Source organism: Cryptomeria japonica, chromosome 4 (genome assembly GCF_030272615.1).
Source record: "Cryptomeria japonica chromosome 4, Sugi_1.0, whole genome shotgun sequence".
Lineage (NCBI taxonomy): Eukaryota > Viridiplantae > Streptophyta > Pinopsida > Cupressales > Cupressaceae > Cryptomeria > Cryptomeria japonica.
The window spans coordinates 654,930,381-654,945,427 of NC_081408.1; positions in this window are offsets into that span (position 1 = coordinate 654,930,381).

The following is a 15,047-nucleotide window of genomic DNA, read 5'->3' on the forward strand; positions in this document are numbered from 1 at the left end:
TGCAACACCACCAAATAATTTGTCAAGATCATCCACAACACGCTAAACCACCGAGAATATGTCGCATAACACGAATAATACCACCAGACCAATAAAATCTTCAATAACACGCACCACAATCAACGCGGACCACCAAAATGTATAGCACACGATAAGAGAACATCAAAAAGCAATGTGAATTCCACCACAATAACCACAACAACTCGGATAACAAGAATCATCATTATTTCATCATCAGAGCACAAGAACACCAATTGACAAATTGAAATATATTCTTGAAAGGTTCGAAATCATGAACCATCTGATTAGAGGACACACATGAACGTCCCAAACACTCTCCAAAATCCGCAACTCAAGATATAATCATTCTGGAGCAATATGGATCAAATACCACAACACTGCAACATAGAATATTGAAAAAACCAACCATCACACCGGATCGCATAACTCGACTAGATCACCACATAGCATCATGAAACTCATATTGAATCAACTAGAGATAATTATATCAAAACCCATTAATCTGCATCGACGCATCTGCAACAAATCATCCAAACAACTCTCTGCAACAAACCAACAACATAGGAATATGTTGACATCAATGACAACAACACAATCCAACAACTCTAATATCCAACACTTATGAAGTGAAAGTGATTCTTTTAGGAGAATTTCAAATCTAAAAATTGTTTTTCATCAAATATTCATCAAAACATTCATCAACCATGCAAGCTTCAAAATATATTAGAGGATATTAGGGAATTACCAACTGATGATTGGCTTGTTCCTCTTCCTAAGGAATTTGGTATGATTTCATGTTGTTCTCATATTTTTTTCATTAAGCTTCAGATCTACATTTTATCATTCAAGTTATGTGATTCATATGTTACTACATTCAAATCATATCATTCAGGGTTTTTCTCTAACACATTTGAGTAGACTCTAGTTTGTATTTATGCACTTTAGCTCATAGAAATCTTAGACATGTTTAGGTTCAAAAGAACACACATTATTTCAATTTCAATACTAGCGATTCATGGAGTTGGAAATCACCAAAATGGGGGGTTGATCAAGGAAAACCCATATATAGCCACCACCCTACCCTCTTTCTATTTTGTAGGTGTAGCTATAGGTTTTCAACGGAGACAAGGTGAATAGGGGACATTCAACAAACAAAGACAAAGTAGTGTCTGAAGCCAGGATAGGGAAACCCTAGACTAGGGTGCTTTGGGCACCCCTATCCAGGACCAAAATACCTTGGGAACCCTTGTCCTCAGAAAATTGCATTATATTCAAGGGAATGAAATGCATGGTCTCAAGAAGTCTCTGTTTAGTTTGTGTGTAGAATTCAAAATACCAATGCACTCTGGACACCTCAATTTAGTGAATTTAGCTCTAGGTTGCAGTCATAGGTGCACCTCTATGTTTTCAATCCCATTTTGTACCTATTACTAAGTTTCTATTTGTATATCAGTCTGCTACAATCTTTTAAGTTTTCATTTACAGTGTACCTAGATCCTAGTTTGACATCATCCCAAGTCAATACACTTTCCAAAGAAGCATAGGAATAGAATCCCTAAGGTACTATTTGACTCTCTTTGACAAGAGTTAGTCAGATTTAATCACATCTTTGGGGCTTTGTATTTCAATGTTTGTGTGAAAATGGATATTGGCTCTAATTCTACCTTGGTCTATTTTTACATTAAACATTTTGGTGAGCCCAACATTCCTGCATTGCATTTTCTGATTTGTATGTTCATTTTCCTTTCAATTAATTAAAAATTACAAAAAAAAAAAATATTGTTTTTGCATTGTGTATTTACATTACGTGCTTTGTTACATTAGGTCGTTTCATCTTATTTCAATAGTTAGTGTTTATTTTAGTCACTATGTTGGATTTCTTTTTGCAAAACTTTAATGCTTTTGATGACCCATTTGATAATGATGACCTTGCCTTTGATGAGTCATACAGTAGTGATGACCTTGATATGTTAGATGAGGCTCTTAATGACTTCATCTCTATCAATTCATCCCCTATGACTCCTAAATAATATATTTTCCAGAAAAATTGGTTAACGTGATCTATGTCATCAATTCTAAGCATCAATTGTTTAGTAGTAATGACTTTGGTATGTTGGATGAAGCACTTGATAACTTCATCTCTACTAAACCCTCCTCCAAGACTCTTAAACCATTATTTTACCAATGATCGATCAACAAGATACATTTGAATGGTTATAAACAAGAATTGAAAATTCCTAATAAATGTGTTACTAAGTTTCTATATGTATATCAGTCTACTACAATCTTTTAAGTTTTCATTTACATTGTACCTAGATCCTAGTTTGACATCATCCCAAGTCAATATACTTTCCAAAGAATTCTCAGCTTCATAGTTTACAAGGAAAGGTCTAGGCTATCAGTATGTTTGTTTCACAGCTTGTGGAACATACTTTCCCTTTCACTCAAGTACTACTTTTACATGTAATGGGGATTGCCAAAAAGCTTTTGAAGATTTGAAAAATTACTTATCTAATCCTCCTTTTTTACAACTTGCTATTCCTAATCATCCCTTCTTCTCTATATAATGTTGCTTCTTCTAATGCTCTTGCAATCTTATTTTCACAACATGAGAGTGATGGTAAAGAGTGTCTCATGTACTACATAAGCCGTACTTATGAAGTTCTATATACTTTGATAGAAAAGCAATGTCTTGCTCTTGTTTTTGCAACTCAAAAATTAAGACATTATCTCATCAATGTTGAAATGCATGTTATCATCAAATTTGAACCATTAGAATATTTCTTCTTTAAAACTTATCTATCAAGATGCTTAGTGAAATGGGTTATGTTGTTAATTGAATTTGACCTTAAGTTTATCTCTCAAAAAGCAATCAAAGGCCAAGCTTTAATCGACCATTTGGTTGATGCTCCTTATCCTTTTACTTTACCCAATCAAGACTCATTTCTCAATGATCTTGTGCTTCCTTTAGAAGTGGATAAAACTTGGAAATTATATTTTAATGGATTTACGTATTAGACCAGGGTTTAGGTACTAGTGTTAAATAATACCCCCTTCAAGAAAATCGATTCACCTATCTTATTGTCTCAATTTCTATGCACTAATAATATTGTTGAATATGAAGCACCTATCATTGGATTAAAAACAACTTTATCCTTTGAAATTCAACACTTGCATATCTTTGGTGATTCACAATTGATTATAAGATAATTTATGGGAACATATCAAGCTAAACAAAGTAAACTCTCTCAATATTGTGACTTGGTCTTATCATTGTTAAAGAAGTTTGATTCCAATATCATAGATCATATCCCACCGAAAGATAATTGACATGCAGATGCTATGATTGTTGCTTCCCTTGTATCCCTCAAGGATCCTTCTATGGATTATCAATTCATTATTCATAATATTTCTTCACCTACTATTTTTGAGAACTCTAGTGAGGTTGCTTGTTGTTATACCTTAGTCTTTGATGAATGCTACTCTAATATTTTTTTATATTTGTACGATGGGACTTTTCTTGATTCAACAATTTAAAAAACTAGAACTTGAATTCGTAAACTTTCTACAAGATACATAATTATCTCTAATTTCTTTTATAGAAAGAGGTTGCAATGGCATTCTTATGTGTTGTCTCAACAAATCAAAGATTCCCATTGCCCTTGAGGAAGCCCATTTAGGTGCTTGTGGGGGTATTTTGATGGTAAATTTTTGGTCCAAAGGTTGCTCCAAATGAGATATGATTGGAAAACCATGGAAACGGATTCATTTGTCTTTGTCAAAAGGTGTCATTAGTATCAACAACATAATAATTTGATCCATACTCCTACTTATGAAATTATAGACCAAGTTGCTTCTTGGTTGTTTTCTTTACAAGGTTTGGATCTTATTGGAAAAATCTCCCCTCCTTCTCCCCAAGGACATACTTTTATCATTACAGTTACAGATTACTTTACAAAGTGGGTTGAGGTTGTGCCCCTTTGGTCCACTATTGCTGAAGTAAATTATCATTTGATTCTAAACAATATTATCTCTCGATTTGGTGTACCTTCCACTTTGAAATCTGACAATGGTACTTCATTTAAGAATAAATATATGAAGGATTTTCTCAAGAAATACCACATTCAAAATTGATTTTCTACTCCATATTATCCTCAATCAAATGGCCAAGTTGAATCTTCTAATTAGATAGTTGAGTAAATCCTTCGTAAAACTGTCAACAAGCATGGTAAGTGATGAGCTGAGATATTAGCTCCTTTTATTCCTAGAACTCATAAGTTTTTGTCACATTTTAAATTTTATAATGGGATGGTAATGATGTATTAAAGTTTGAGTATATGCATTTCATATGTTAACTGAACCCATGGAATCATGTTTTGTCTTTGCCAATTATTTGCTAGTTATTCTTGTAGCCATGTGACTTGTTCCTGTTTCCATACAGATTGTCATAGGCGATATCATGTGTGAAATGATTGAGTGTTATGATTAATTAAAATAGATATGTATATGCTTGTATGTTCTCTCTTTTCAATTGTAGGAATAAATGAGATGTTGTGGAGAAGGTTGTCCCGTCATGTCAAGAAGGCAGTTTGAGATATTCAAGGGGCGACTAAAAGTTCAAATCAGCGAAGAGGATAATGGGCGTGAGGAATGACAAAGGAGTAGTAGGGCACACAAGACTCATTTATGTTTGACTTTAGTGAGCATCAATCTTGTAATACCGCCACACTATATTCTTGGTTGTGGTTTGGTGTAGATCCACGTTTTTAGTGGCTTAACTCTGACAGTTCTCCTTCATGAATGTTATCCACCTCTTCTCATCAGTGTGATCTTAATTGTAGGAAGTTATAATTTTATTTTAAATAAGTGTCTCTGCCTCTTCTCTGAGGTTGGAAAGAAAGAAAGAGAGGGACAAAGAGTAGGAGATTTAGAAATAGTTGCAGAGTGTTTTAGTCTTCTTTCATTCTGAATGATGTATTGACTTTTGAAAAGAAATGAATAAAGTTATGTTATTCTGAGCACTTGGAGTTATTTTGGAAGCTTGGATACAATCATCCAAGGGGGCTCACTTGGTGAGTGTTCCTGTGCCTTTGTTAAAATTAGTTTTCCTTTTCTGCCACAATAGACATCCTAACATTGATTGTTCCTATAGCCATTGGAAACAGATCCATTGTCTGTTCCTGCAGCCAAAGCAAACAAAGTAATTCCTGTTTGACAACTCTGGGCTTAGTTAACATTTTTTTAAGTGATTTTTATATTAATGCAGAGTTTTCTTGTAGCCATTCAGTTGTTTTAATTCTTTCTTGCTTATCCCAAATAGATTTTAGTTGCTACAGTAATGCAGGGTAGCTATCACAGGAACTTAGTGCATATATAATGCAGACCCATTTCAAGTAATACGTCCTTGGGTTGACAATCAAATGAACTTCAGTTATGGAGATAGTAACTTCATAGAGTGAATATCCAAACTTCGGGTTGAGACTTTAACTATAGTTATTATTCCTATTGGTGGAGCAAACATTTTTGGCGTTGTTTCCAGGGATGGTGTCAAACTAAGAACTTGTTATGGTTATTATCTTTTTAGTTTTTAGTTTAGTTGTTTTTGATAGCCCAGTTTGTCTAAAGTAATTCTTATGAATCTGCATGCATAGGTGAAGAAGAGATGCTCAAGGTAGATTCCTTCCCAACTGTCCTAATCATATAAGACTCAATCCATATGACCCCCCAGATGTAAATCCTTTTGTTGCACTATATCAAATCCCAAAAAATTTGAACCCTCTTGAATTTGAACTTCCTAAGAACAACCTCCATTTTCTCTTTGGACCTCCTGAAGAGGAACTTCATTTATTGAATTCTCCCCAAAGCCCAATGAAAGGAAATCCACCCCTTGGTGGGAATAACCCACCTCCACCTATGACACCAACATTTGAGTTCCCTATTTCTGATCAACATGATAATGCTAATCTCAAGAACATTCCAGCTTCTTCCCTCCCTAAATTCTATGGATTAGTGACAGAGGACCCAGATACTGTAATGTCCCCGATATAATTAAATAATAAATCTAATTACTTTATTGTAAGGCCCCAAATTTAATAAACAAATCTTTCGGGCCGTTTTATTTAATTAGTTTAGGCAAGTCTTGGTTGGTCTTGTCGGCCCATTTGTAACCCTTCGGGAAGTTTCTTGGAGCCCATATATATGGCCATGTTAGTCATTGTTGTAGGTATGTGAATTTTTATATTTGTTCTCTCCTGTGCGAATTCCTGTTGGAGTTCTTGTATCCGCCATTTCGGAGGTGAAAGACCCTCCCTATTTGGTATTTGCAGTTTCGGTGAGATTCACCCCTCACCCTATTTTGTTTATTTGCACTCATTTTGGATCTGGCAAATCTTGAATCTCATCATTGTTTATCACTCCAGTTACATATCTGTTAATCTGATACATTCATAATTTATTGCTTACGAAAGATCATCCCTTCACCGCACATTCACTGGAGCACACCATACGGTTATTCCAATGTACACACCCACCGTACGCCATTCCTCCACTATATGCCTTACCTCCCACCGTATGCCATGCCTTACCTCCCACCATATACCATTCCTCCATTGTACGTCCCACCATACACCATACCTCCACTGTACGCCATACCTCCACCATATGTCATTCGTCCACTGTACGCCCTCACCTTCACCATATGGTCACACCCGCACACTCTCCATATTGTTGTACATTGGCAAGAGAACATTACAAACACATTCTTGTTTGAGTTTGATGTCCTCTGTAGAAGTCTTGATTATACTACAAATGCCCATAGACTCAAAATATTCCCTACCACTTTGAAAGAACCATCTTTAAGATGGTTTATGAGTCTAGGGAGTAGCACAATCACTACATGGAATGACATTGGACAAATTTTGTCATAAGTATTCCAGATCTGCTTCTAAGAAGAGTAGGCATTTCAAGCCAGGAGTTTCTTCATCAACATCTGGTAATGGAGTTTCTAGAATGGAACTTAGCCATTTGTTGAAGGATTTTAAGGAGGATATCATAAACAATATGGCTACTCAAGTGGACACACTTTCAGCTAAGAAGAAGCATGAGGAAGCTGATGCAGTTCTTGCAAAATTCTGCCCCCATTGTAGACAAAGGAAAAGAGACTGAAGATGTAAAATGGTTGCAAATCTTGAAGTTCCTGATTTCAAGACAATACAAGGTGATGATGAACAAGTTTTCTATGTTGCTCAAAGAAGGCCAAATTTTCCAAGACAAGGTATGCCTCCCAATCCACTTTCTTTTTCTGGTTATAGTGGAAATTCCTATGCACCAAATAATCAATGGCAATCTCCATATTATATGCTCAAAATTTTGGTAGTTATCCAAATTGTTATGATCTTCAAGGCCAAGGGCAGCATTTTGCCAATCAAATTCCATAGTGGTAGCAACCACAAGGAAATTGGTCTCCACCTCAGGGACCATGGTAGCAATTTCAAGGAAATTAGCAACCTGCTCCTCAATGGAGGGGGGTTAGCCATGGACAAATCATTTGTCTAGATATCAACAACCTATGCAACAGCCACAACCACCTACAGTAATGCCTCCTCTTGCAACCACTACTGTTCCACCTAAACCCACATAGTTTCCCACTCAACTAATGTCGAAACCTAATAGCAAATCTCAACAACAATAATAAGTTTATTCAACTGATCCTAATCATACCCAACCTATTCTCTATCTATAAGTGATATTCACCTCAGATCTAGGAAAACTTTGCCTAACCCGTCCCCACCAGTTATAAATGAGATACCAAAAGAACAAGAAATCTCTAGTCCAACAATCCCAATACCTCAAAATCAACAAATACCTCCAGTAAGGATTGGTGTACACTCAGTTATCCTATTCTTTATGGGCCTACCAAACTAGTGCCCATATAGATATGGGTACCACTCCTTATAATCTCATTTACAATGCTGATGCAATTATACCTTTGGAGTTGGAAATTTATTCATTAAGAATTTTACTTAAGGGCAAATGTTATCTATGATGACTCTTACAGAAAATAACATCTTTAAAAACTTGAAATGCTTGATGAACAAAATATCAATTCTCTTGAAAATATTCAATCTTACCAAAAGACTATGGAACAAAGTTATAATGACAAATTTATTCAATGATCTTTCTCAGTTGGTGACTTAGTGCTCTACGAGAATCAATGCAACTTGAACACTCCACTAGAAAAAAAAAATAGGAAAGTTCAATCTGAATTACCTTGGTCCATGTATATCATCATTGAAGTCTATGGATCAGGTTCTTACAAGATAGGAGATGTGTAATGTATGCCTCTCAACGAACCCATTAATTTTATGCACCTTCATATCTATTACGCTTATTTCTCTATCTTCTTTCTCTCTTGCTAAATACTATGAGCTAGAATTTTCATTATTAAGGCATGTATATTGGATAGTTTTATTGTCTTACTATTTGATCTATAGTGCTTCATTCTTGACAAATTAATACCTAGCTTGCCTTGGATCATTTTTGTGATTTCTTATTTGCAAGAGATTACATTTCTTCATGTTAGCATATTATTTAGTAATTTGTGTACTTATGTTAGTTAGATCATGATGTATTTAGTTAGAAAAAATGTTTAACTAGATCACACATGCATTCAAATTGATATAAGTACACTACATCATCAATTATAGCATTTAGTTAAACACTTCTCAAGTTGTTTAATTAAATCACACATATCCATTCAATTATTATAGCATTAATTGAAGCAATCTACATTGGTCAAGTTCAAATTAATCATACACACATTGAATAAGGACATACACGAACACCACCATATTTATTATTCTTGATAAAAGCAATATAAAACATATTTTTTGCATTAAGATAATAAGTATGAGAACCATCATTACATATAGATTTTGATACAAATTATACATCACATCATCACTCATACATAATGTGGTGACTAATCATATCATATACTCTATGGATGATGGTTGTTTGTGCCCTCAAGCCCTGGTCCTGGTGGTCCCATAAAGGTGCATCTATGAGATGTCATGGAGCATGAATGAATCCTAGATGAGCTCCTTCTCTCCCTTTCTTGTGTGATACCCCTACACATTATGGTCTATTCCCTGGACTTTGTGAGCTCATGTTTTAGTTGCTTCCTATCCTCCCATGCAATCTCTTGTTTGATCCTCACAAAATAAAAATAATCTTTGTGTCATCCCGCATTGTGTTGTGATCTAGGAGTGATCTATGCAGACCTTGGGATGTTTATAGATGTGATAATATCTCCAAGAACTCGGCTCACAAAGTCATGCCATCCCTATGCATTGACTATAAGATAAAGATATTAGTAACTTCATCACATGTATTAAAATCAAATATAACTAAGAATCTCACCAACGATTACTTTAGTGGCGAATATTCGCCAATGGTGAATTTTTCACGTCGGCCATGTCAAAAATTGCGAATATTTTGTACCGTATGGGGATGGCCATGTCGCCAGAACATTATCAATTTCCGTCAACATCATGGCCCGATCCTCATATGTTTTATGCAATTAAATGTTTCTATGCGATGATTTCGCCAATACAATATATGGTGGACGCATGGTAAATTTAATTATTTTGCCTACACTCTCCGAGGTTGCCTTAATAGATGACCTTAATTCGCCTATAGGCATGTGAAGATTTGTTATCCGGGGGGACCCAATTCGCTCGACATCTTGCCAACGCATGTCTCCAGTCACCCCAACTTTCGCCAACTATATTGTATTCGCTATTCGCCTATTATTTGGACGACCTATAGTCGCCTCGAAAATTACGTAAGTCTTATTTGGATGACCTATAATCGCCTCAAAAATTACATAAGTCGTATTTGGACGACCTATAATCACCTCGAAAATTACATAAGTCATGTTATAATTATACGGGATTCGCCAAATATTTGTATACTGGTAAATTCCCGCAGAATTCACCATATAAGGATTGGTATAAATACATGCAAAGATCAGATCTATCTCAGCACAATCTAGTGGGTTCTAGGCTCTGAAGTCTGATCAATAGCGAAGTTTCAGACCAAGGAAAATCATTGTTGTTGACTGTATTGGCAACTGCTAGTTACCTAAAGCCTAAAGGTGAGCGATTATATTTTTGAACTGGTATATTATACATTATAGTCTATTATTGCTTCTTCAGCAAATTGATATTTTTTTGGTAGCCTTTATTTCGTTGGAGATGTCAAACAGGAAGAGGGGTAGGAAACCTGAATGTGGGGAAGGCCAGGAGAGGCCAACAAAAAGCAGAACATTGTCTTCATACTTTGGCATTGGAAAAGATTGTGGTACTAGTGAAAATCAGGAAGGTACATCATCACAAGTACAAGTACAAAATTCGCCACCTGCACCGCATGTTGAAGATGGTGGCGAACCTGATATCTCAGATCAGGATGATCTTGAAGAAGATTATCTAGTAGATACCCAAGTTAGCCAGAATGATATAATCGACTTGGGTGATAATTCCATTGATGATAATGCACGGAAGGGGAAAAGAAAAGCCATATCAAAAAATGGTGAACCACAATCAAAAAAGGATCGGGAGTGGGATATGTCAGTCAGGAATTTTCAAATTAATTGGGCATCAAAGTATCCATTCATTGAACTAGTGGAGAATCCAATTGAAGTCGAGCCTCCAATAAAATGCAGGTGTAAGATTTGCACTTGGAAAAATAAGAAGGAAATTAGGTTGCAGCTAAAATTTGACACCATAGAAAAGCATATGGGTAGAGTTTATGAAAAACAAATGATAGATGGGGTTGAAAAATCACTGATAAGATGGAAAACAAAGAATGAATGTAAGCATGTGAGGAATGCCGAAGAGTATTATTTTCATGAGAAATTACAGACGAAGCCTGCTGAAGTTAAAGGTTCTATTGAAGTTATTTTTGGAAAAGCAATGCAAATAGAACAATTGGGAAAAGTTGTTCAGTTAAGCGTTGTTTTTCATATTTTGAGCAGAGGGCGTGCTATGACAGATTTCCCATCAACTAGTGGTTTATTACACTTTTTGAAAGTTCCTAAGTATCCTAATAGACAATGGTCAGTAAACAGTGGATGGGAATGGGCAAGTTGTCTTGCTGAGGTTGAAATAGAAGATGTATAGGAAAAAATAAGAGAGTCAAACTTCATTGCATTTTCTTTAGACGAAGTTACGGCAGTAGACAATACTTCATGGGTATGCATGCATGTTTATATTGTAGAGAATCATACCCGCCAACCTCATCTACTATCTATTGCTAAAATGAAGGAGAGTGCGACAACGAAAAATTTATTTCAACTAGTAAAGAGAAGTTTAATTGAATATGGAGGTATGGATGACATGACGGTAGCCAAAAAATTGGTTTGTGTTGGAGCAGATGAAGCTTCAGTAATGCAAGGTCACAGGAACGGTCTTTGTACAAAGATTGAAACTTCATTTGCACCGTACATTACTGCAATTCACTGCATGGCTCACATAATGAATCTAGCTTTTGGAATTGTGAGCAAGTTTACTTCGGTTAAAAAAATTGAAATTTTAATCAGAGAGCTCTACTCACACTTCTGTCGAAGTCCCAAGCGATTTATGGAATTTCAACACTTTACTGATGGATTAACTGATGGGAACAAGCTTCTCAAGGATAATGATACCAGATGGATCTCTTTGGATGGTCCAGCGCATCGAGTGTTTTCAGAATATCCATCCTTGATTGGACTATTTCACACAACTCACGACGAATCAGATCAACCGAAATTTCCTGAACTTCTTGGCAGGTTAAGTAATTTAGAGACACTCTTAACTTTAGCAGCTCTTCTGCCCATGCTAGAGGAAATGAGGAATATTATGAAGGCTACCCAAAAAAGAGCTCTGTATATTGCAAAATATGCTACGCTGCGTAAGATGACATGCATGACCCTCGACAATCTCTATCGAAATGAACCAACACTATCTGATGAAAAATTTGTTAAGTGGTGGACACTCACAGATTTGAACAATCCTGATAACTTTTTACAAATCGGTGTAGACGGGGAGGTATGTGCCAATGTATGGGGAGTTGAGATACCAATGCACTTCTATGCCACGGTTGACCCCAAGGAACCAGGAAAGCGCCCCAGGAAGAAACTAGCAAGAGTTACAAAGGAAGATTTCGACAAGATTGTTGAGACTATAACTACTTCTGTGAAGAAAATTGCATATGATCTTTCCTCAGAAATTAGAAGTAGATTCCCTCCTGACAACCTACTCGAAGCCATGTCTATTGTGTTTCCTCATTATTGGAGCCTCAACAATGCATCTGATTTTCAAAGTAAGCTACTGACTTTGATAAAACAATTTTGCATATCCAGAGAATTGAATGGAGTAACTATAAATGGAATATTAGACAAAACTCATCTTCGAGAGAAATCATCTCATTTTGCATACACTATGAAACAACAATATGCCAAAATGGAGAACCCCCGCGAAGAGGGATCAGTAACAAGGGTTTGGAAATATATAGCTGAGAACACATCCTTGTGTGATTCAATGCCAGAATATGTGAAGCTTGCTGCTTTATGTCTTACCATGATATTGGGTTCGGTGGAAGATGAGAGAGTTTTCAGTGCTTTGGGGTTCCTAAAATCAAAGATAAGAAACAAACTAGACAAAAATTTGGAAAATTGCTTGAGGCTCTATACATCTAGGTATGATGTCCACACTTTTCCTTACGATAGGGCACTGCAAATCTGGAGGTCCAAATGTGAAAGAAGAGGTTTGGGCAACACTTCAAACCAAAGTGCCAGTGGGACTAGTGGACGTACTGGTAGCATTGAGATGCAATTCGGCGAAGATATGCAGACTCAGTCTCAGAGTAAAGAAACCACAGACGAGAATCAAGAAAGCACTGAATTTGATGAGGATGAATGGCAACTGTAAGAGATTGGTATTTATTAATCTTATTAATGTATCTCATCATTCATATTACAAAAGCATATTACTTTTTGCAATTAGAATTTAATATTGATTTGTAATTTTATTTTTCAACTTTCTATTTCCAGATTTAAAATAGCATAATAAAAAAAAAACCATAATGTGTTTATTGATACATAGATGTTTATTGTTTATTTATACATATTTGAGTCTCAAATCAGTGTGATATATTTTAGAACCATATGATAAATTTCATTCAATAGTAATACACATGTCGAGAACTTAGATTTTCATTAATCATTTCAGAACCATATGATAAATTTCATTCAATAGTAATACACATGTCGAGAACTTAGATTTTCATTAATTCTTTCAAAATATAGCCATATGATACATTTCATTCAATAGTAATACACCAATCTGTGTGATTCTACATGCCAATTGCAAAAGTGAATACAAAGTTTCAGAACCCTTTGCAAATGACCCTAAATTCCCTTTTATAGAAACAAGAGAGCAACAACAACTCCTGTGTGATTCTCCAATGTCCATGCAAAAGTGAATACAAAGTTTCAGAACCCTTTGCAAAATTGCAAATGACCCTGAATTCCCTTTTATAGAAACAAGGGAGCAACAATAGCTTCAGGTCGAATTGCAAGTTTGAAACATGTGAACACTGAACATCAAAATCACAAACTCATCACATATTTATATGGCCATCACAGGCCGTATTAGCAATTTAACATCTGCTACATGTTTGATGTCTCCTGTTCAAAAAATAGAGTTCAAAATTAAATATTAATTCACGCCATGAGTCATGACAAATTAAACATAGATAATAGCTATAGGAGTGCCTAAAACCTACTAATCAGAAATAGAGAAATGCATAAATGTTAAAGCAAGGGAGAATTTGAGAATACAAATTTACTGGCTGAAGTTTTGCAATGTGCATCATAGATTCGTAGGCTGGATTAGCAAAATAGCACACAGGGAAAAAAAAATCCTCAAAATTAAGAATAAAAGAAGAAAATTGTGCAGTACATACTATGATTCTTAAGAATTCCGTGCCAGTTTTTGTAGGGTGCTCCACTCTTCGTCTGATGGAAGGTCAATATTCTGTAAACTATGGAAAGTCAACTCCAACTTCATCAACATTCCATATTTGGAAGATTTACTTGACATCACTGTTTCATCCAATAGCGAATTTAGAGTTGTAAATGGTTGGATGAATTCCAGAAAGCTTTTGGGAGTTGTGTCCTTTGGAAGCAAGTCTAAATCAGACTTCATTTTTTTCTCCATGATTTCTTTGTAAGCTTCTTCTCCAATGAATTTATTTTCTATGTCAACAGGCTTAGGCAAACCAAGTTTAATCAAATTATTTTTCTTTTCTTGCAGCTTCATTATCTTTTTTCCACAACTGTCCATAACTTCTGATGTTTCCCTTAGCTTCTGGAATTTTTGAATGATAGATGATGTCTTAACTGTGGCATCAATGTGGCTCTTAATTCCCTTAGATGCCAAGTAGCTGTCACTGGAACTGTAGACTACTTTCAGAATCTTTTTTGCCATTTCCTCTTTTGAATAAACATGTGTGCTCTTCTCATAGTGCCGTTTGATTTAAAAAAAAATTTGTCTCATACTTTCAGTCAATTGAAACCATTCACATAACTTCTCACTCCTCTGCATTATTTCCCGCCAAATGTTTTCTTGTATATACTTCATTGTATTTTTCATATTATCTTTGAATCTATCATCCAAAGTTTTTATTTTATCATTTGCATTGTGCAGGTCTTCTTTCATTTGTGCACATTTTTTTCTTTCTTCCTCTACTTCCTCTTGCAAATGTTTTTCTTTTTCCTTCCCATGATCCAATAGGTCCTATAATTTTTTCATTTCGGCGGCAGCAGACTCATAACTTCTGTATAATTTTTGAAAACTGGCTTTTTCCTCAACAATTTTTTTACTTCTTTTAGCTAGTTTTTCTGTCAGGTCCTTCAATTTTGCATTTTTTTATCCTTTTCTGTAATTCATTGCACTTGCTATTTGCTGCTTTCCTCCTTGATTTCT